Source organism: Lissotriton vulgaris, chromosome 9, assembly GCF_964263255.1.
Source record: "Lissotriton vulgaris chromosome 9, aLisVul1.2, whole genome shotgun sequence".
NCBI lineage: Eukaryota > Metazoa > Chordata > Amphibia > Caudata > Salamandridae > Lissotriton > Lissotriton vulgaris.
Window position 1 is genome coordinate 782,462,825 of NC_141697.1, and position 22,555 is coordinate 782,485,379.

Consider the following 22,555-nt stretch of genomic DNA (forward strand, 5'->3'; position numbering starts at 1 on the left):
TTTGGTTCGACTCCAGAGATAATAATAGAGTCTGATGCAAGCCGGTGGGGTTAGGGCTTGTTGAGGTCCGATCTCAATGGGGGAGTCTATGGTTCAAAGCAGAGCGATATCGCCACATCAATTGCCTGGAACTCCTGGTGGATTCTTTTGCGATTCGGAGCCTCTACTGAGAGAGGTCAGATTGTTGTATACTTCATATGGACAATATCTCAGAGGCGCGTTATGTGAATAAGTTGGTCAGGAAGAAATCTCGCCTTTTAACTGAGATAGCCAAAGATTTTAGGCATTTTTGTCTCCAACATCGGATATCGCTGGTAGCGGAATATCTCCTGGACCAGAACAATACCTTTGCAGATTGGCAGTCACACTATCTTCGGGATTTCAGTGACTGGAGGCTCCACCCAGAGGTATTCCGTGTGCACCCTGTCTGGTGGGCCATTTTACATCTCACCTCAACTGGTAGCTTCCGAAAAGGCCAAAGATCCAAAGATGCATTTCTTAAGGACTGATATCCCTTGATGGTCTATGCTTTTCCCCCCATTCATGATGATTACCAGGGTTTTAACACAGTTGAGATGCCAAAGAGCAGAACTGATCTTAGTGACTCTGGTTTGAAAAGCACAACTGTGCTTTCCGATAATTCTGTAAATGGCCTGTACCTGTCTGATTCTGATTCCTTTCCATTGGAACCTCCTACTGTATCCAGTTGGCCTTCTACATCCATTAATCCTGTCAAAACACCTCTCTCTAGTTGCATGGAGAGTTTCTGGGAAAGATGGAGTCTCCCGGGACTATCACAAGAGGCTAATGCTTTCATCGGTCAAGCCTGGTCCTCAAACACACTCAAGCGATATGCATCCGCTTGGAGATGCTGGTGCTGTGAGCGGGGTGCATATCATGTTGGAGCAGATTGTAGTTTTGTAATTAATTTTTTGTTCTCCCTGGCCTCGGCTGGCATGGCCTATTGGTCAATGAACAACTTTAGGTCCGCTATTTCGGTAGGTCATTTGCCAATTTGATGGTAAACTGTTGGGCGAACACCCAATAGTGTGTAAACTGTTAAAGGGTATCCATATGGTAAAGCCCCGTCTTCCTAAATATTCAGTTTTATGGGACATTAACATAGTCCTGAAATTTTTATATTCTTCGGCAGACAATAAATAACTATCACAGAAAGAATTGTGAGGCAAAGTGACCATGTTCTTGTGTCTAATTTCTTTTCTAAACATGTGTCTGACGTACCAGTTTTAGATCTGGTGGGGAGAGTTTTTTCTCCTGAGGGTGTTACCTTCTCCATTTATCCACAGACCAAATGTAATTCCAGGTCAGTCGCTTACCCAGCTTTTAGGATAATCCAAGATTTGTGTAGTGCAATGTCTGAAAGCCTATGTGGTAAGTACAGCAGAATTTTGTAGGAATATGGCAGGTCATTGTTAATTGCCTTACAAAAGCCTTTTCATCCAGTGGCATCTGCCACTCCTACCAGATGGAAGCGATGGCTTATGAGTGAGGCCGATATTGATACATCTGTGTTTGGCGCCCACTCAGCTCGAGGGCGATGGCTTCCAAATCATTTGCTTTACATTCTAGTTTGAATGATATTCTAAAGGCAGCCGATTGGTCGGCGGAATATACATTTATGTCCTTTTATTATAAGCCTGTTGTTGATGTTGCTTCTGTGGTGGTGGCTCGGCTTTAAACAAGCACGGTTCTGAAATAGATGAAAACATTTTTTAGCATTCACAAGAAGAATTTTCAATTCTATTAAGGACACAGAGGTAGGAATTATTCCACCTATTTATTTGTCTTTATTTGAGTACAGTTATTTGCATACATATGTATTTTGATGAATTGTTTAATATGAAATTGTTCTTTTCCTCCCAGATGACATTAGGTATTAGCAACAATAGGTGTTTTGTGGGACCAGTGTTTACGGCTTTGATGTTTTACTTCCTTCCTAGGGATTAACGACATGAAATTTGTCTGTCAACAGCATTCCGAAATTTTGGAAGTCTGCCTCACTGTTTCTGGAGTTCGCTTTCGAATGATCATTTTCTGAAGTTTTAGGCAGTGGATTTCAGGTCCTGCGAAGCCAGGATCCCCAGTTAGCTCCCTTTGGGGCTGATGGTGATGTTCTCAGTTGGTTAAGTGTCCTTTTGTTAAAGGGTCTCAGACTGTTCAACTGTTTTTCCTTGGACTGGAGCAAAGAAAGAGGAAGCTGTATTGCTGTAAGAGCTTTATATAGGGCTGGGACTCTATGGTTGATCATGTAACTATGAGATGGTCATAGGAAAGGTAGTGTCTTAAAAAACAAATCCTATCATTAGCTGCTGAAATTTGAAGAGTAAAGAAAGAGAAGTATAATCCTTGCCTCCATGGCTGTAATAGAATTGAACATTCCTAACGCAAATGCTAGAAATACTTTTACTCTGCCATTTCTGCCACTAAGAAACAAGTCCAATTTCCTATGGTGAACTGCAACACAAGTTCAAAGGGTGTTGTTTAATTGTTAAAACGTGTTCATTGTTCTAACAATGATTGTTGTGTTCTGGTGGACCAGGGTTCTATTCCTAACAGGCTTTCTAATAATATTATTAAGTTGTGGATAATTAAATAAAAAAGGCCTCAGTTTATACTAAAAAATAGTAAATATTGTATTATTATTCCATTGCTGTTGTGGTTAATTCGAGTTAATAACATAGCTGAGACTGCTCAAAATGAGTCAATGGATAAAGGCGAGAAGATTTTCATAGGAAATGTATGTTTTAGAAATAATTCTGTAAAGTCAGCAGTGAATGCTTCTATGGGCAAAACTTCAGAATATTCGGAAAATATGAGGGAAATACTTAAGTCCCAGACCGTACCTGCTTGTTGAAGCAGGCTTTCACTCCCTAACAAGGTGGCAAACAAGATCCTTGGCTCATACATTGCAGAGCTTCTCTCAAACCTGTCAACAGACATGGTGCAAAACACACTGTATCTACAAAGCATGGCTTTTGGATGTATCAATTACATTAGCCATGAACATTTCGGATGGTGTTACACCAAGAACTGACATATTCTCCAATGACTGTCCTAGTTCACCAGTAAAAAGACCCTCAAATTGTATACAGACCTGACGGCGTAGGTGCGCATTGCGGGCTCCACTTCCTTTACATTCTGTATTGGACGAGGCAGCCACCAAAGCTTTCCATTGTCACAATACCTTTTTGCTTTGGCAATGGAGCCTTTGGCGGCATGGGTGCAGATGGATGCACAAGTGGCAGGCTTTGAGTGGGCATATGGGGTATTGGACCGCATTGCATTATAGCCGACGATGTTCTATTCTTTTTAACTTATTAATCAATAGGACGAGACTGAGGCTGCTCCGCATCATGCAAACTTTTCGGGGAGACGTTGTGGATTTACATGAATCCCCACAAATCTACTCTGTTTGTTATTGGGGGACAAGACGGAACTGGGGCCTTGAGCATCGGCAGTGCAGGTCACTATGGGGTGTGAAGTATCTGGGTGTCTTTCTGTTGAATTCGCCCAGCGCGCCTTGGGACAGAAATATTGTTCCAATATGGGCGCGGGTACGCAAGTAGTTAAAATCATCGTCGCATATGCCCCCAATCCATTTATGGTAGGTCAGCCATTTTTAAGATGGATCTCTGCCACGTCTGCTGTACCAATTGCAGAATTATCCATACCCAGTCCTCCATAAATGGTTTCGTCAAGTTAACGCAGCTCTGGGCCACTTTCTCTAGGAGGGAGCGGCGTCCAGGGTTGCGCTGCAGACCTGCTTTCAGGCGACGTACTGTGGGGGGCTGGCTACCTCGGATGTCCAATCATACTATATGGCTTTGCACCTGTTGATACTGAATGAATGGTGGTATGGTGACAAGACAGATCCCGCATATGCAGTTGAGCGAAGATGCATGGGGGACTCCACCCTACATACTATCTTGTGTTCGGCACCCCTATGTAATTCTTTGCCGCCGGTTACAAGGGTGGTGTTCCAGATGTGGAAGCAGGCTCTCCGTAAGGTGGGGTGGTGGGACAAATTGACAAGGGAGATCCTACTGTGGCATAATGGACGGCTGCCACAATAGGCTGCTCTGTCTGGATTTCGCGCATGGGACAATATTGGTAACTCTACCTCAGGGGATGTAATGCGCAGCCTGGTACTGAAATCCTTTCAGCACCTCCAGCAGGAATATCAGATGCCAAAAACCCAATTTTATAAATACCTCCAATTTAGACATGCCATCTTCCCCAGCATTGCGGGTTTGGAAGCACTTCCTGAATTCAGGCCCATCAAAGCCAAAGTGTTCATGGGGGGCCCACAAGACCATAACAGCTCCAAATGTATAAGTCCCTGGTGACAAATAGCTCTACCACGCTACAGAAACTTAGAGAGGCATGGTAGGAGGATCTTGGTGCATTAGATGGGGAAGATTGGACGGAGGCACTAGCCTCCCCTCGGGATGCGGGGATCGAGATGCTGCTACGCCTCATCCAATTTAAATACCTACATCGGGTGTAATATACCAAAGTCAGGCTTTGGAGGGCAGGCCTAGTGTTATCCCCGATATGCATACGGTGTGGGCGGGAGGAGGGAGCCCTCTTACGTACGATCTGGAACTGCACAACACTCACGAGATTTTGGAAAAGGGTTATGGCTTGTCTCGCAGAGGTATTGGGGTGGGACCTCCCCTCCTGGCTAAACTAATAATCTTGCACATAATGGAGGGTGTGGGGGAAATATCTACAAACAACATCTATTGTTGTTAGGACTCACACTAGCTAAAAGGGATATTGCGAGGCTGTGGAAAGCAGCGGCTTCACCTTCTCTGTCGGCATGGAAGAGCAGGCTTGACTTTTGTATTGGGCTGGAGATTCCAGTATTCAAAGCCAGGGGACGTCCACAAAAACATCCAAGGATCTGGAAGCGATGGGCGTATTACCAGGGACTTTATCTGGAGCCCTTACCCCCAGCAGATGTCATGTTTCTGGGTTAATCATTTGATCCTGTGAGGGGAGGGACCAACGATACGGTGATGGACTTCACATGTTGGAGTGGCGCTCAGGATGTGGGGATGAAATAGTGCAACAGGAGGGTGTTTTAATGTTTAGTTTCCCTTGTTTTTCTTATTGAACACATATAATCTAAATGTCAATGCCGTGATCCTGCAATGTTACTATGACAGATGTCTTCTGGATGACAGAGCTCTGCATTATATATGACACTTGACATAATAAAATCTGTTTATAAATAAAAACAACCCAGCAGCACACTTACCTGCTAGACGCCGCAGCTTACCAGGCACTCCAGAAGCACGCCGCCACCGCCGAGAGTCACTTACCTGCTAAGTACACGCGCCGCCGCTCCGGGACCAGAATTCCCGGCAGCCTACGCGGCGGCGCGCATCGTGACACCGCGAGGGCGCCAGGGAGGCACTTCAGCGCCACAGGAACCGGCGGAGCGGGGGGAACCAGCAGCACACTTACCTGCTAGACGCCGCAGCTTACCAGGCACTCCATAAGCACGCCGCCACCGCCGAGAGTCACTTACCTGCTAAGTACACGCGCCGCCGCTCCGGGACCACAATTCCCGGCAGCCTACGCGGCGGCGGGCATCGTGACACCGCGAGGGCGCCTGGGAGGCACTTAAGCGCCACAGGAACCCGCTTCGCGGGAGGCCCGGGGCAAAGCCCGGGCAAAGGGCGGGCCCTCTGCGGCCCTCATCGGCACGAGTAGGCCAGGCTAACCCACCTCCCTAAAATTCATCATTGTGCACTAGGGATTAGTTCCTGTCAGTTTATTGTGAGTGGTGGTGTTAATGCCTTTGGTTGACCGCCTCCTAAGTCCTAGTTATCTAGACGGGGGTCGGCAAGTAGGCTGTATAGCTGCCACCGAATCGCCCAGGAGCTCGGAAAAAGGAGGGGGCCTTCGCTGATAAGTTGATAGCAGATAAAACACCTCTACGAATCAGGAAACGAGTCCGCTGGATATCTGCACAAGGCGTTGAAGTAAGACTTTTGTTTTAACTTTGAGAGCAATACCTTGTTATTTTATTGAGTTGTGGGCGTAAGACTATCACACACCTTTGTATAATTATGACTAAAAGAAATCATCACATGGCATCTGAAACACCAAAGAACACCATGGAAAACTACCTTGTTCAAGTGGTTAACAAGATAAACAGTGAGCGCAGACAATCGTTGGGTCTGTCCCAGTCACCTATTCTCCCTCCCATGAGCCCACCCACTTCCTCACAAACAAATGAGTCTCTGCTATTAGACTCCAACAATGATTCCCATGAAACAGCTTCCCCAGTAAATGTTAATATTGATACCAGTGCAGCTAATGTGGCGGACATTGAGCCACATGCGGACAATGATTTAGATGCACAGGTTGTCATTGAGGTTGAAGAAAATGATGAAAAAGAAGAAGTGGAGGACGAACCACCTGTAAAGCAGTCCTCAAGGGCAGTTAGAGCCTGTCGCAGATTACAAAGTAAACGTGGGGGGGCACGTTCAGGAAAAAACAAGGTTACATCACCGCTAAAGTCAAAAAGTACTTGCCAGAACAATGAGGAGAACAATCTGAGGGAAATATTGGATGAGGACCTAATGTCAAGAATAGCGGAGCTGTTAGAAATAAAAATTCAGACAATTATTAAGCCACTTATTAGCAAGATTGATAAACTCTCTGCAGAGATAAAGAAATTGGGAGGTACACAAAATGTATTAGCAGATGCGATAGGAAATGTTTTAAGTAATGTTAATAAGGGCTGTGATTGCCCAAAGGAAGATAATGAATCTGGGTTAACATCAGATGCTACCCCACCAGGGCCAACTCTTTCAGAATGCCCACAAACTGGCCATATTATCAATGACTTGCCACTAGAAGCCCCAATTGTTCAATTAACTGATCCACCACATGTCACAGTGCCCCCTAGTTTTGAAGAAAATTCAACACAATTTGTAGTTGAAGCATCACCGTTGGTGTTAGTGCTAGCCAATACACCAACCCTACCACAGGGTCAAACCGAGTCAGCCTCGTCACTAATAAGCAAGGCACTATACTGGCTGTCAAATAATATGCGGATAGCACAGGGGGGCGAACAACGGCTGGCTGATGAAATTAAAATGGCAAGGAGGGTTGGATGGATAGGAAATAAGCAAAAAAAATGGAAGGGCGACTGTTTGATATAAAATTTTTCAACTCGAGCTGCTCTTCCTGATATTCTATCCAATATTCTTCCACCACAAAGAAGAAGTAGTTCTATAATCCCCCTTACATTAGAATTCTTTTATAATGAGTCGCAAAAAGCCAACAATCATAAGCCCCTGAAGCCAGCTTGGTTAGCGAGAGATAATGGATGGGGTGGGGGACCTACAATGTTTGACACGAACTATGCTTCCAAAAACAGGGCTGGCCCATGGCAAGTCAACCAACATAACACTCCTCGTCATGTTACTCCAGGGCAAAACTGGAACCTAATGGGTAGACGAGGGCCTGGTATACTAGCTAACAACTGTGGGACCTTAGGTAATGGCAATTATAACGGAGGATGGCCAGGTATGCAGCAGAATTTATTGTATCCTAATACCCCAGCACCCATAGGCAATGGCAACTATAATGGAGGATGGCTGGGTACTCACCAGAATCCACCTTTTCCTATTACCCCTGCACCTAGATGGAATGTACCTGCAAATGGTTGGGGTTTTGGGGCCCCATCTTATAATTGGGGAGTCAGCACCTCAAATAGGTTTGAGGCCCTAGCTGGTTTAGCTGATTGCGATTGACTTGATGGAGGGGCTTTGACAATGTCATGTGGCATAAATCACACATATCCTGGTTTGCATCCTGAAGTTGCACCAAAGCAGATTGCACTTGTCAAAAATTCTCAACAGCTACTGTATCCTGCTGGCACAATGGCACGAACACCACAGTTAGATGTAAATGGGTCAACTACACTACAGCAGGTAACAGAGAAGCTAGGCGTTCTAGGAATAACAAAAATTATCTGTTGGAACATTGCAGGTCTGAAAAAAAATCTTTCAGATCCAGCCTGGCATGACTATCTGGCTAGTGGGGATTTAATTATGTTCCAGGAAACCTGGGGGCTCGAGAATTATTTTAAGGTTGATTATAGATCTTTTTTCATCCCCGCAGTAAATACAAATGGGGGAAGACCTTCTGGCGGCCTAACAATTTGGGTGAAAATTACAGGAGGCCTGTCCTTCAAGCAAATTGATATAAATAACCCCGACCTTTTATTACTTGAGTTTAAAAACACTAGGGGTTGTAGCATTTACGTGATCAATATCTATAGTAGACCACATCGATCATGTAAAGAAATATCAGTTGTAACCCACCTGAGTAATATTGTGGCGGGGTTTGATCAAAATGCAAAAATGATTATAGGTGGTGACTTTAACAGAGGTTTTGAACCTATAATAGGTCTAGAAGACATCTATAAGGATGAGGACAGTGCCAACAATATCCCTTTAGTTGACACAAATTATAAAGCACCTTGTACAGTGAGTGCCTTACAACTATTGAATTTGACTCTAGAGTCAGGCCTACGTGCCTGCAATGGGCGGTTGCCATCAGATTGCCCCAGCAAACCAACATTTACCAGAGGGGCGAATCCCAGCCATTTAGATTATTTGTTAGTTTCTCTGAATTTATGGCCCATGACCATCGACCTAATGGTGGATGACCGCACAGAAAGTGACCATTATCCCTTGACTTTATCTGTCTAGACTCAGATCTTTAAAACCCTTGACAAAAGCGTTAATAGTACAGTTTCCTTGCCACAGGACCCTCTAGTGGCAAATAACCGTAGATCCCTGAAGTGGCCAGTGGTATTAGACAACACAAAAATCATTAGTCAAATCTATAATGTATTTGTGAGGCATATGTCTTCTCTCTTAGGTAGAGGCACCAGGGGGGCGACTGAATGCAAAGACAAATTCTTAGAGGAGAAAACATGGGTCGAGCACTTTACCTCGTTATATTCTTGCGAAAGCTCAGGCGAGATTGAAGGCTGGGACAGTTTGCAGGCTCCTTTGGCAGCGCATGACACTCCTCTTGTCTTCTCCTTGACAGAAACAATTCTAGCAATCAAGGCAGTTAAGCCAGGCAAAGCGCCAGGCCCTGACAGAATACCAGGTGATCTTTGGAAACACGAGAATTATATTTGGGCTCCTTATATCAATTTATTATCTAATATATTTCTCGAGGAGCTCCTGTTCCAGAAACCTGGAAGGGGGCGGAGATTGTAACACTGTTCAAGAAGAGTGATAGGTCAAATCCTTCGCATTATCGGCCTATCAGCCTAATTGACGTGTTGCAAAAAAATTTTGCCCGACAAGTTCTTAGTCGGCTCTCCTCTTGGATTGAAGAACACTCTATCTATACAAAATACCAGGCAGGTTTTAGATCAAAGATAAGCACTGTAGACCAGGTTTTTAGATTTTTATGTTTAGTCTGGAAATATACGATTATAAGAAGTTCCCATATATACGTGGCTTTTTTTGATTTGAAGGCAGCTTTTGATATGGTTCCAAGGGTAGCCCTATGGAAGACATTAAGTAAGATGGGCGTCCCTGGGAATATCCTTCAAATTTTAATCAGACTCCACGAGAATAATTACGCACGAGTAAGATGGGGACCAAATGGAGAAGTCAGTGAGAAATAAAAATAGCAAAAGGGGTAAGGCAAGGGTGCGTAATGGCACCTACCTTATTCTCTTTATACGTCAATGACATCCCCGATACTCTTTTGGGCTGCAAGCATGACTCTCTCAAATTGAGCGGGCAAGCCGTTCCAGCATTATTGTTTGCAGACGACACTATTTTAATTTCCCAGACACCCAGGGGGCTCCAAAACCTTTTAAATACATTTAGTTTGTATTGTCACGACAAGGAATTAGAAATTAATTCCTCAAAAACAAAAGTTATGACAATCAACCCTCATAAAGGATTTAATAAGGTTTTTAAGATAAACAATGAACCTATTGAAGAAGTCCCCAATTTTAAATACCTGGGTATTATTTTAGACAGCCACGTCACATGGAAAACACAATTGGAGAACTCAAAATTAAGGCTGACCCAAAATCAGTGTCCGATTTTAAAGAGGCATAAGAATAGCCATTTCAAAGCAGTCTCACCAGCCATTGAATTATTTAAATACAAAGTGCAATCATCTTCACTTTATGGCGCAGACCTTTGGGCCTATGCTTTAAAGGATATTTTTCGAGTGAGGGAAAATTCCTTCATTAGGCAACTTTTAGGGATACCTGGGTCAACACCACTGACACCCGTATTATGGGATCTTAACTTTCGACGTACAGATGACTATGCTTCTCTTCGTCCGCTGCTCTATTGGGTCCGCTTATGGTCCGTTGAGGAGCTGGCTGATTATAGAGAAGCATTGAAAGAGATATTGGCTATAAGGAATACTACGCATTTGCCATGGTTAGAGTACGTCAAAAAATGGTTTGAAAAACTAGGGTTAAGTGACTTTTGGTTTGATCCTGATTCCCTCACAAATAGCTCAAAAAAGATCTTGAAGCAAAGGTACTGGGACTATATTAGAGATTCAGTGTTATCAAACCCCAGAACAGGGACTCTAACCTCGAAATTTTTTGAAATTAAAATGACTATGCAACTAGAGCCCCTTATGGATGAAATTTACCCTCCACTGGCCAAAAGCCTATATTTAAAGTTCCGGTATGGTATTCTGCAATTAAAAGAAAGGACAACTAGCTGGAACTGTAATAAGGGGTTGGCCGGGGCCGCTGGCTCTGATATATGTGAGTTTTGTGAGATGGGGCTGAAAGAGGATGAGTCCCATGTTTTATTTATATGCCCAGCATACCTTAAAGCCAGGAAAAAATGGCTTAAGCCAATCTGCAAAAGGTTAGGCCTCAGACAAATTAAGGTTGGACTTAGAATTTTTAAGGGAGACACTGCACAACCGATTGTGTTCAGCCTAAGCCACTTTCTCTTATGTGTAGCCTTGATTAGGAGGATGAAAAATCAAAAAACCTAATGAAATAGGCTACTTCACCATGTTATTGAGTCATCTGTTAGCTGCTAAAGTGCTGCTTGCTCTACTGTTCTGGTGTATATCTTTTTAACAAAAACAGATGTTTAACTTATTGTTTTATTATTCTGTATATTTATTTAGTGTTCTGTATACTAGAGGGGCCAATTAAGATCTAGCCAACCTCAAGTGGATGATTTGGAAAATGAATTGAATTCTATGTATTTTATGCAAAGGAAATGTGTTGATATTTTTATCCACCGCTATTTTATTATTATGTATTTATATTGTGATATGATGTATTATGATTGAATGTATTGCATCTTACAAGGTTTTTTAAACCGAATAAAGATTGAAATGAAATGAAAAACAACCCTCAAATAAAAAGACCCTCAAAGAATGAGGTAGATATCAATTTTAAAAAGCTGCATTGTCCTGAGAATCAAAGGACCATTCTGATGACGATTCTGATATCATAAGTTAGTTCCCTGATTCTGATGCCAGAATGTTTCAGACCTCAATTGGTTTGGCCCTAACAAAAGTAAACTCAAACTAACATCCACATTTTCAAGAGAAAAGAAGGATCTTCAGACGTCCTGTGAGATTTGGGATACCTCTGGTGAACCCCTTTTTGACTCCTTATTGTTAAGCCACCCATTGTCATCAGAGCGGTCCACTATTCCTCGCACAGAGGAATATATATATATATGCAGGAATCACTAGCCTTCTGGCCAAGTTCATTTGAAGCAAGCTCAAATTGCAATGTCCATGTCTGATTATTGCCTATCAGGTCCTGGTAATGTCTGCCATTGAGCCATGGTCGTAGCTCTTTTTCTCTAAATATGGCAAGGACCCAAAGAAGGGAATTGGCAGAGCTTGGTCGGCCTTTCAGGAAACATTAATTATTGTTAATAGACCCATAAAGAAAATATATGAAATGGCTTAAAAAGCAAACATTAGAGATGTAACTGGCAACCCATTAGAACTCTCAAACAAACTGGATACAGAGTGTCAAATACCTCATTGGCAGTGCCAAGACTGCAATGTCCACTGAAAGACACAATGGTGTGCTCATAAAGCTGCACACCAAATTTACTGTCAGGAATCTGCCATACTGCCACCAGGTGTCACTCATGAAGGCCCTTTGCGAGCTTGCCTTTATATCTGTACAGGACATTATACTCTTCAACCCTTACAATATTTTGTTTCTCTTCATTCTCTAGTCTAGGTTTCTGTCCCACCTTTCTGGTTCGCTAAGGTCTTGGTAGTCCTTTCTATCTCCAAATCCAACCCCAAATACACCCTGGTGTTGGTGCTAAAGTCTCTCTCTTGATTCCTGGATTCACCAGCCTTTCTGACCCATTTATCCAAGCCTCCGAGACTTTTCACTTACTTGGTTTCTAAACTGTACTCCGTTCCTGGCTTTCATGCGTTCTGTCTTGTGCCTCCTGGTTTTGCTGTTCTTTCCCTTTCCAAGTTCCTAGTTCTGGCTGCATACATCCTGACCAGGCGCACAGACCCACCTATTGCTCCTTCTCCATAGGAGCTACTGAGTATCTCCCTGAACTCTTTGAGATTAATCTTCTCCTTGCCTTCTTGTAAGATCTTTTTCACTACAAAGAGAGATCACTTCTGAGGAGCAGACAAACTATAATTTTTTTATAGTTGTCAATTGTTTACCTGCTTACCCCTCCTGTGGTTTGTACGTGTATTATCTTTTCCCTGCAAACTTCTCAATTCTCAATTCACTGCTTTTTCTAACTTGCAGTCTACAACTGAAGTCTACAACTTCTGTCCTGCCTTTCTCACAGCCTTTAAGTACTCTCTTGTTTATATGTTTTACTCCTTCTTTGCAAATGTCTTGCCCCTGCAGTCAGCAAGCACCCTCCTGTTACCTTGCCCTGTGCCAAACTTCACTAGGTCCCTGACATTTACTGAATTGGCATCAGAAGAAGGAGGCCTGTCAATCAAGGGCCGATTGTTTGGGGACAATTTTGTTGAAGATATATTTAACCATGTAAACACCTTGAGTGCGGAGGGAGGAGCTACGCGGGCATCCAAGATGGTCGCGTGAGCAGAGAGCTCCCGAGACCCGCGCCGCCCTTCCTGATCTATCCTGCACATATCCTGATTATTTCGACGGGCTTTTGGAGTACTGCTCTTACTGATGCTGTCGATCCTTTTTTGGTCGAAATCGGACCTTGGGGACCATTTTTCTACCGTCCTCAACTTTTCGGCCTATCCACCGAAGCAACCGGGGTCTCGCCTGCCTGTTATGGCCGAGCTGTAATGCAAAACCAACGGCTGCCTGGCATCTGGCCTACCGGTGGTGTGCCACTTTCACTTTCGGTTTCTGGCCTCATCGTCTCTGTCTCCTCCTACTTTGTCTTCGCCTGCCACTCTCACAGTGCACGCTCTCCTTCCTCGGGCTACAAGGAGACCCGTGGCATTCTCTCTTACCATCACACCTCAGAGTTTTTTGGACTTATCATCGTCCCGCTGCACCTGGGTGTCTTCGGCCGTAGCTGAATGCAATATGGCGACAAAACCCGAGGCGGAGAAGCGCAGGAAGGCTATGACTCGGGGTGGGTCGATCCAGTCTAATATGATCGAGCGCTATACCCAGCCAAGAGGCTCCCCTGGTGCCACTACTGTTGGCTCTGAAGGCCCTCGAACGGACATGTCGTCTTCCACTGAGGTGTCACTCCAAGACCTTTTGGCCGCCATCTCTGGTCTTAAGGCCGATATGAGTCAGCAATACGAAGCCATCGTGTCCAAGATAGACACGGTGGCTGTGGATGTTACTCTTATTCGAGCCGATCCGGCCAAGACGAACGAGAGGGTGAAGGCACTGGATTTGAAGGCGTCGAGCTTGGTGACCGACATGGCGGAGGCACAATCCGAGATTGGGAACCTGCGCTCCTCACACGATCTACTGCTCAGACGCATGGAAGACTATGACAATAGGGCCAGGCGGAACAACATACGCCTGGTTGGAGTGCCGGAAAGTGATGGTGCTGCCTCGATCGATTTACTGGTCGAGGAACTTATTGTCGCTAAACTCGCTCCGGTTGGACTCAGCAAGTTCTTCGCCGTAGAGCGTGCCTATCGTTTCCCAGGAGGTCAAGTGAAGCCAGGTGGCCCGCCGAGGCCTATCATCGCGAGGTTGTTCCATTATCGGGACAGAGACGCTATCCTTCAGGCGGCTCGTAAACAAGGCCCGTTGAAATATGACAATAACTCTATCTCCATCTATCCTGACTTCACTCCCCAAGTGCAAAGACAGCGGTCTGGGTTCCTTGGAGTGAAGCGTCGTCTACGGGACCGGGGACTGAAGTACGCCATGTTGTTTCCAGCTCGCCTGCGGATAGAGTTCAGAGAACGAGCTTATTTCTTTGATCAGCCGGACCGTGCTAATGACTGGTTGGACTCGTTGCCGACAGACGATACGGAGAGTGGAGGCCCTGGTGGTGCGGAAGGTGGCGCAACGGCCCAGGAGTAACGTGGGCCCCCGAAGGTCCGGCCTGAGACTATGGACTCTATTGAGTAAATTCACTGTGTGCTCTTTGTTTATGCCTGGGGCGGTGCGGGTGCGGGTGATTTCTCCCTTCCTCCTCGGGGGGTTCTTTGTGTAGACCAGATGGGGCGACAGGCACACTGCAGTTTGGGGTGGCTCTTTAGTCAGCAGGGGTGCAGGGTGGGGGGTGTTGTAACGGGTTCTTGGTTGGGGGATGGTTCTTGGGGTTTTGGTTGTGTTTCGTTCTGTTTGTTCTGTTCTCTTTTTCATGGTATTTCACTGATTGCAAATATTTCGACACTGGGGTTGTGGGAGGGGTTCGGGGCAGATTGTCTCTGCTGTGATGGGGGGGGGGGGTGAGATGCAGGTTCTTTCTTGGAACGTCAACGGTTTGGGTGACAGAATCAAACGTGGCATCGTTTTACAGTTTTTGAGGCGCCATGCCCCTGATGTTGTGTTCCTTCAGGAGACCCACTTGATCGGTAATGCTTGTAAGGCTCTCGACCGTCGGGGCTACCGGTTGGTAGCTCACGCTGGTTTCACCTCTGGGTCCCGGGGAGTGGGTATCATGGTGAAATCCTCCCTAGCCCTTGCAATTGACGATGTTACATTGGACGATCGGGGGCGGTATGCTGCTGTCTCCGGGAGGTGGGAGGGTAAACCAATTGTGTTAGTGGTTGTATATATTCCCCCGGGGCTACAGGCTACCACCTACGCCGACCTTGGCAAGACCCTTCTTGGTCTCCCAGATGGACTGTTGATCATGGGTGGGGACTTCAATTCTGTTATGTCCGGCGACTGTGATCGGCTGCCCTCAAGAGTTCTGCCGCCTTCCCAGATGTGGCTCAATGAGATGGCTGATACCTTTGGTCTGGTAGATGTCTGGCGTTCACTACACCCGTCCCTCCTACAGTATACCTTCCACTCTGGTGCGCATGGCAGCCTATCTCGTATAGATTACTTTTTTATGCTGGCTTCCACTCTGTCCACTGTCCGGGAGGTCCGCCATCTCCCCCGGGGTATCTCGGACCATTCCCCCTTGATGATTAGGGTTTCCGTGGGTGGTTTACTTGGTAACAGGATTCCCCCTGTCCCTCCCTGGCACCTCCGAAATCCCCGGCTCCGCTCAGATATGGTGAAGGCGATTGACTGTTACTTTGACGAAAATGTGGGCTCTGTCACCTCCCCTACTGTTCTGTGGGAAGCCTTTAAAACGGTTATCAGGGGTTCCGCATTATCTCTCATTGCTGCTGAACGAAGGACCAAGAGGGAGGCTGTTCAGGCCCTTGAGACTGAGATCACTGCGCTTGAAAGTGAGCTGGGTGGGGACGACACGCCTGCACTGTTGCACACGCTGGAACTGAAACAGGCTGACTACAAGGCTTGTGTTACTGATGCTGCTAAGTTGATGCAAGAGAATCAATTGGGCCGGCTTTATGATGTGGGTGACAAAGCTAGCAAACTCCTGGCGTGGCTGGATAAGGCTGAACGAGCGAGTCGTGTTGTGCCTGTTATCGTTCGCGAATCTGGTGTGACTGTCTCCGACCCTGGCGAGATTGTTGATTGTTTTGTAGACCACTTCCGGAAGGTTTATACCCCGGTGAGTGACCGTGATGAGGCTGATTCCAGGCTGTTATTGCGTGATTTAGCTCTCCCTACTGTCTCGGAAGAAGATGGCCTTGCTTTGGAGGCTCCCTTTACCGTAGACGAGATTGCCCTCGCCATCCGATCGTTACGCTCGGGTAAAGCGGTGGGCCCGAACGGGCTGCCCATTGAACTCTACAAACTCTGTCCGGACAAGATGGCCGCTCATATGCGTAACATGTTTCTCGATGCGCTTGAGGCAGGTAGCCTCCCACTTGAGCAGCGCCTAGCTACCATAGTGGTCATTTATAAGGATGGCAAACCTCGTGACCATTGCACCTCCTACCGTCCCATTTCCTTGCTAAACGCGGAACCCAAAATCCTGGCCAAGGTTCTGGCCAATCGGTTGCTGAAGGTGATTTGCGACTTGATCCATCCGGATCAATCCGGTTTCATCCCGCACAGGAACACGGCCCTTAACCTGCGTAGGCTTCATGGTGTTCTCGCTAGGGCTGCAACTCTCGCGGAGCCGGCAGTGGTGGCTTCCCTGGACGCCACTATGGCCTTCGACACCATCGAATGGCCCTATCTCTGGGCGGCCCTCGCTAAGTTCGGCTTTGGCCCTAACTTTATCGCGTGGGTCAAGCTCCTCTACGAACAACCACTTGCTCAAGTTGTGGTAAACGGTAGATGCTCTGACCCCTTCCCATTAGGCCGTGGCACTCATCAGGGCTGTCCGCTTTCCCCGCTCCTATTCGCGCTGGCGCTTGAACCCCTTGCGGCGTGGCTTCAGTGGGAACCCTCGATTAAGGGGATTCGGTGGATGCCGGATCTCGAGGATCGCGTCTCCTTGTATGCCGATGATATCCTCCTCTATCTCACTTCCCCTCAAAAGTCTCTTAATGTCCTCTTCGATGTTCTTACATCCTTCGGTAAGAACTCCGGGTTAGTTATCAATTGGACCAAGTCCTGTGTCTACGCTATAGCCGGGACTCTACCACCTCTGCCTCGCAGGTTCTCCATCTTGGTCTCGACGGACGGCTTCAAATATTTGGGGATTTATGTCTCTACGGTCTCCTCAGTCCGCTATGAGCGGAACCTGTATGCTCCGCTCTGCCGACTCAAGCAGGATGTGAGAAGGTGGCGTGAATTGCCCCTATCCCCATTGGGTCGAGCGGCGCTCTTCAAAATGATGTCGCTCCCCCGCTTTCTCTACGCCCTGCAGAATTTTTTCGACCCTGTCCCTGCTCGCTACTTTCGCGAGGTCGAGAGTCTGCAGCGACAACTAATTTGGGACGGTCGCGCCCGTATTGCATTGTCCAAGCTCACCCTCTCCTGGTACGATGGGGGTATTGCTCTGCCGGATATTAGACGCTATTACTGGGCCTCACATCTGAGCGCTATCAATCATGCGACGTACTCTTCGGATCCTGCTCCCGCCTTCGCTCTGGATAAAATGTTATTGCCCGGTGGCAACTTTAATAGGGCTTTGTATTCAAAATCACCCATCCGTCTCCTTACGGGTCCCACGAAGTATGCGGTGGGGGCCTGGAGAGATGCTACTGTGGCCACGGGCTGGGGTGGTAAGCTGACGCGTATGACGCCGCTGTATGACTCGGATCGGCTGGGCAACCTGTGGAAGACGAAAGGATTTGATAAGTGGGACATGATTGGGATTAGTAAGGTGGAGGATCTGTGGGCACGGGGCGCGGTGAAATCCTTCGCTCTTTTGAAACTGGAATACCGGCTCGATGACAGGGAGCACTTTCGGTATATGCAGGTCCGACATGCCTTGTCCTCCGTCTTTCCCCCTGGTACTGATATTCCGCAGTCCTCCCCCTTGGAGGACCGTGTCTTGGACGGACATCTCCCCGATAGCACGATCTCCTTGATATATAAAAAGCTCATCAACAATAGGGCTGACCAACTGGAGAAACTTCGTGCTTCTTGGACGGCTGACGGGCTCGAGCTCGACGACGAGGACTGGCAGTCCGCTGTGTCCTCCCCTAAGGAGGTGGCTATTCCGGCTCGGCTTCGTTTTGTCCAGCTGAAGATCCTCCACCGTGTGTATGTGACTGGAACGCGTCTGGTACGAATGGGTTTAGTTTCGGATGGACGATGCAGGCGTGGGTGCGGTATGGAAGCTACCTTCCTTCATGTTTTGTGGGAATGCCCGATGGTTTCGGCCTTTTGGTCTAGAGTACATGATGTTATGGGTCGTGTTACCAGAATCCCCCTCCTTCCCGAAGCACGACGTTGCCTGCTTAATGTGTGGGAGCCTTCGGATTGCAATGCTGCTCAGACGCTCTGGGTCACCTTGGGCAATATGGTTGCGAAGAGAGATATAGCTCAGCTCTGGGGCTCCCCTAGATCACCATCGCTAAGTGCCTGGAAGGAGAACATGGACTGGTGCATGTTTCGAGAAAAAACGGTATACGAGGCACGTGGGCGTCCCAGAAAGTGGTCCAGGGTCTGGGCTCAGTGGAATTCGTACCGCGGAGATATTTGCTCCCCCCCGCTTGACTATGAGGCTCCTCTCCCCTCTTCCCCATGATAGACGTTCCGTTTCTTGATTTCCGGTTTCTCCTTGCCTTCTTCGCCTTCGTGCTCGCCCCCCCTCACCAGCTGCGTTTCTTTAATTGTCTGTTATAGTCCCCCTTTCCCCCCCCTTCTACGACCCTTGCCAGTATGATACCATGTGTTTGTGTGTTGTTGTTCTTCTCGACAAAATCATAAAATTAAGCCTTTCTTATCCTATTAGGTATGGTGCTATGTTCCACATGACAATGTATGCTCAAGAGATTGCTTTAACGGCGTACTGTCTTCTAATTTCTTCTTATGTCCCTCCGTATGTGTCATAGCGGCTGGCCCCGCTGGGTTGTAGGCAGACGCTGTGTACTGTGCTTTTATAAATAAAGTTTTTTTTTTTTAAAAAAAACACCTTGAGTGCTAAAAGCCAAGCACAACTTTTTCTGAAAAAAAGTATTCGGACAGCCTATTTTTCCATGACCAGTAGAGGAGAGGCAACTCAGTTTGATATTTGAAAATCAGTCATAGTTTTTGCAACAGAGGAAACGTTGAATTTGAATGTAATAGACCAACCTTCTACCATCAGAGATGAAGGGGCTTACATAATCAAAACAGCCATCTTATAAGAATCTCTGTTCACAACTGTGAGTGTAAATCCGATTAAAAGTTGTATTAGTCAACAGCTGATTGCTAGTTCAGGTTGGAGCATGTTTGGATGTTAACAGTGGCTGTGTGTATTCACCTATGCTCCATCCTGAACTAAAAATCAGTTTCTGACTAAACATTTATTTAAAATGCTTCTAATTATTTTTCAAACATCTTTATTGATTTTTTAAATACATACGTTAAATACATTGAAGAGACACTATAGTAGACTTCAAATACGTTTCACGGTTACTTGATTAAATGATTTTCATTGGAGGAGGAATCATCTTTGTATATTTACTTAGCTGAAAATCCTTATGATTATTGATAGAATAAATTATTAGAGCTCACTTGGGTCCGGAACACCTGAATAGGTGCTGGGGACCCAAGGGGTCCAGTGACCATATGTTAAGAACCGCTGGTTTAAGTTATGCTGGCTTATTCCACTTAAACCAGGATTCACAAGAAGAAACAAACTGGTGGTTCCATGTGTGGAATGGAAAATTAATGATGTCCCAGATCTTCAATTATAATCTTAGGTATTCTTCTTAGGAAGGGCATTCACTGTGGCCTGCTCTTGAATTATGGTGCATGGTCTCAGATAGAGCCCTCCGTGCACATAAACTATTTAGAACTGCTTGCAGGCTCCTTTGCCATGCAAACATTCCCAAACAAATGCAGTAACATGCCCCCTGCTGTGGGGGGTGCATTTCATAGTCAGGCAAAACGAAAACAATCTATCTCCTCGCAGTTCCCTCAAATAGTCCACATCAGTCCATTACTGTTATGAGGCATTTAGGAGGATGCATCTTCCTTGAGTAGAAGAGGTAGGAGATAAAATAGGAAGAGGAAGGGGAACATTTAAATTACCTGACATCATTGTTTGAGGGGAATAAGAAGAGACAACAGCGGGGTGCAAGGAAGAAGAAAAAGAGGATAAACAGTGACCGAAAGCCGGAGCATTAGGAGCAATTAAGGTTTCACCAGGGATTTCAGTGTATGTTTCACTTTCATCTCAGAATCAGCATCCGAGACTGGAGGGACCATCTCAGAATAGAAGTTCACAAAAGTCTTGAATCAAGTGTCCTGACATATGAAGAATTCCTGGCAATTGAATGTCCTTTATTGCCAGCCTAGGATTATCGACCTATAAATATCAGTGGCTAGATATAGTTTGGGATTAAAGTTGAGGTCATCCTTGTGACTGCCACTGGGTTTGACAAGCATTAAGCTTTAATGCTTGAGATACACATGTCTGGCTCATCTGTGTTAGTCTTTGTATTTCTTCATCTTCTTTTTTGCGTTGGCATTCCAGAGTATATCCAGAGTATATCCAGCATGAGATGTTCCCGTGGTATTATGAGGAGTGTCACTGTAGTCCACAAGCATTTGGCACAAAGCTTCAGAAATGGAATAGTTGATTTATGCAACTTGAAGAGCTTTCATAAGTGCAGCCATGTTTCACTTCATAAATTCCATTCACTTGAGGCCACAATGATGTTATTGTCTGGGGCCTAAAACAAAGGCAGTCAACAAACTCTTTAAACTCTCACTCTGAGAAAAGTGGGCTATTTTCTTACTTCACTATCTTGGCGATGCCAAATGTGGTAAAGATCTTATTGAGCGCCTCTATGGTTACTTCAGAAATAGTGCTCAAGAAACCCGTTTAACAGTCATCAATGACAATCAGCCAGTGTTGTAAATTTACATTAGGCCCACACACTTGTATGAGTAACCGTGCCATTTGTAGAGGCTCAGGGAGAAGTCCTTGCTGGCAGTCTGACAGATGAGACATTCTTTTAGTTTCTTTTCCACTCGCTTATCTCGTGAGGGAAATCATATTTTCTATCTGAACAGTCTTTAACCAGACACTATGTTATAAAATAGTAACCTGTGCGAGCTCCATTTGCACCCGAAGAAAAGCTTTAAGGCCTTTCAGTTTGCTTTGCGGATGCTGCTTGTGAGTACGATTGAAGTCTCCCAATTTTTGCCGCATTATGAGATTGGTAACAATGCACAGAGCAGGGCCTTGTGGTGAGGCTTCAATTAACTTTCTCTTTTTGATTGCTTGTGGTCTTGTTTAAAAACTCATATCAGACATATCCCTTAACGACTGAGGGGAGCATGCAACGCATCTCAAGAGGAAATCGAGAAGCAGAGTCAGTAGGATTTATGTCTTTGCCAGGCCAATGGAGTAGCCTGAAAGTATCATTTTGTAGGCAGAAACTACATAGTTCTATCCTGGGTCTGTATTTTTTTGTGTGGGGTTACCAAAGATAGTTAGTAGTGCCTGGTGGTCAGTGATCACAATGAATGAGTTGCCATAAAGAAAGAGATTAAAATGCTCAAAGGCCCATACTACTGCAAGACTCTCCTTTCCTGTTTGCTTGTAAGCCAACTCCTGCTTGGTACGACTGTGACTCGGGTATGCAACGATCCTTCTTCATGCTTCAGAATCACCTTCACTTTGCCAGATTCACTTCCAGACCCACAGGGCTGGCATTAACAAGAAGTAAAGTGTGAAGTACAGGGTAAAAGTTGGCCAGGTTTTCAGCAAGTCCATTAGGGCCATATGTATCAACAACCTGATTTGCGATTCTCAAATAGCGATTTTTTAGAAATCGCTATGTGGGAATCGAAAATAGGGATGTATGTACAAAATTCGCAGTTTTTTACCGATTTCTTAGTATTCCTTAATTGCGATTTGCAAATTGCGAATCGCAATTAAGGAATACTTTCCCATTCATTTCTACGGGCCAGGAGGCCCATAAGAATGAATGGGAAGTTATTCTCAATTTGCGATTCGCAATTTGAGAATCGCAAATTGAGAATAATTTCAAAGGTGCAGGGGTGTCCAAAGGACACCCTGTTGCACCCCTGAAATAAGCATGGTTGCACATGTGGCGCATATACACACCCTAAGGGCATGTATGTGCTTCACATTGCACTTTGAAAAATGCAAAAAAAGTGAATTTTTCAAGGAATTCGCAAATTACCACCAACTTGAAGTTGGTGGTAATTTGCGATTCCTTAGGGCCAATTTGCATTTTTTTATGCTTCTTACATTGCATTTAAGGAATCGCAAAATTTGCGATTCCTTAAATGCAATCGCAAAATACGGAATCGCACATTTTGCGATTCCTTATTTTGCACGCAGATTTCTTTGATACATACCACTAATGCGTTCGTAAACGCTGAAATTCTGCAAATTCCGGCGTTTACGAACGCATCAGT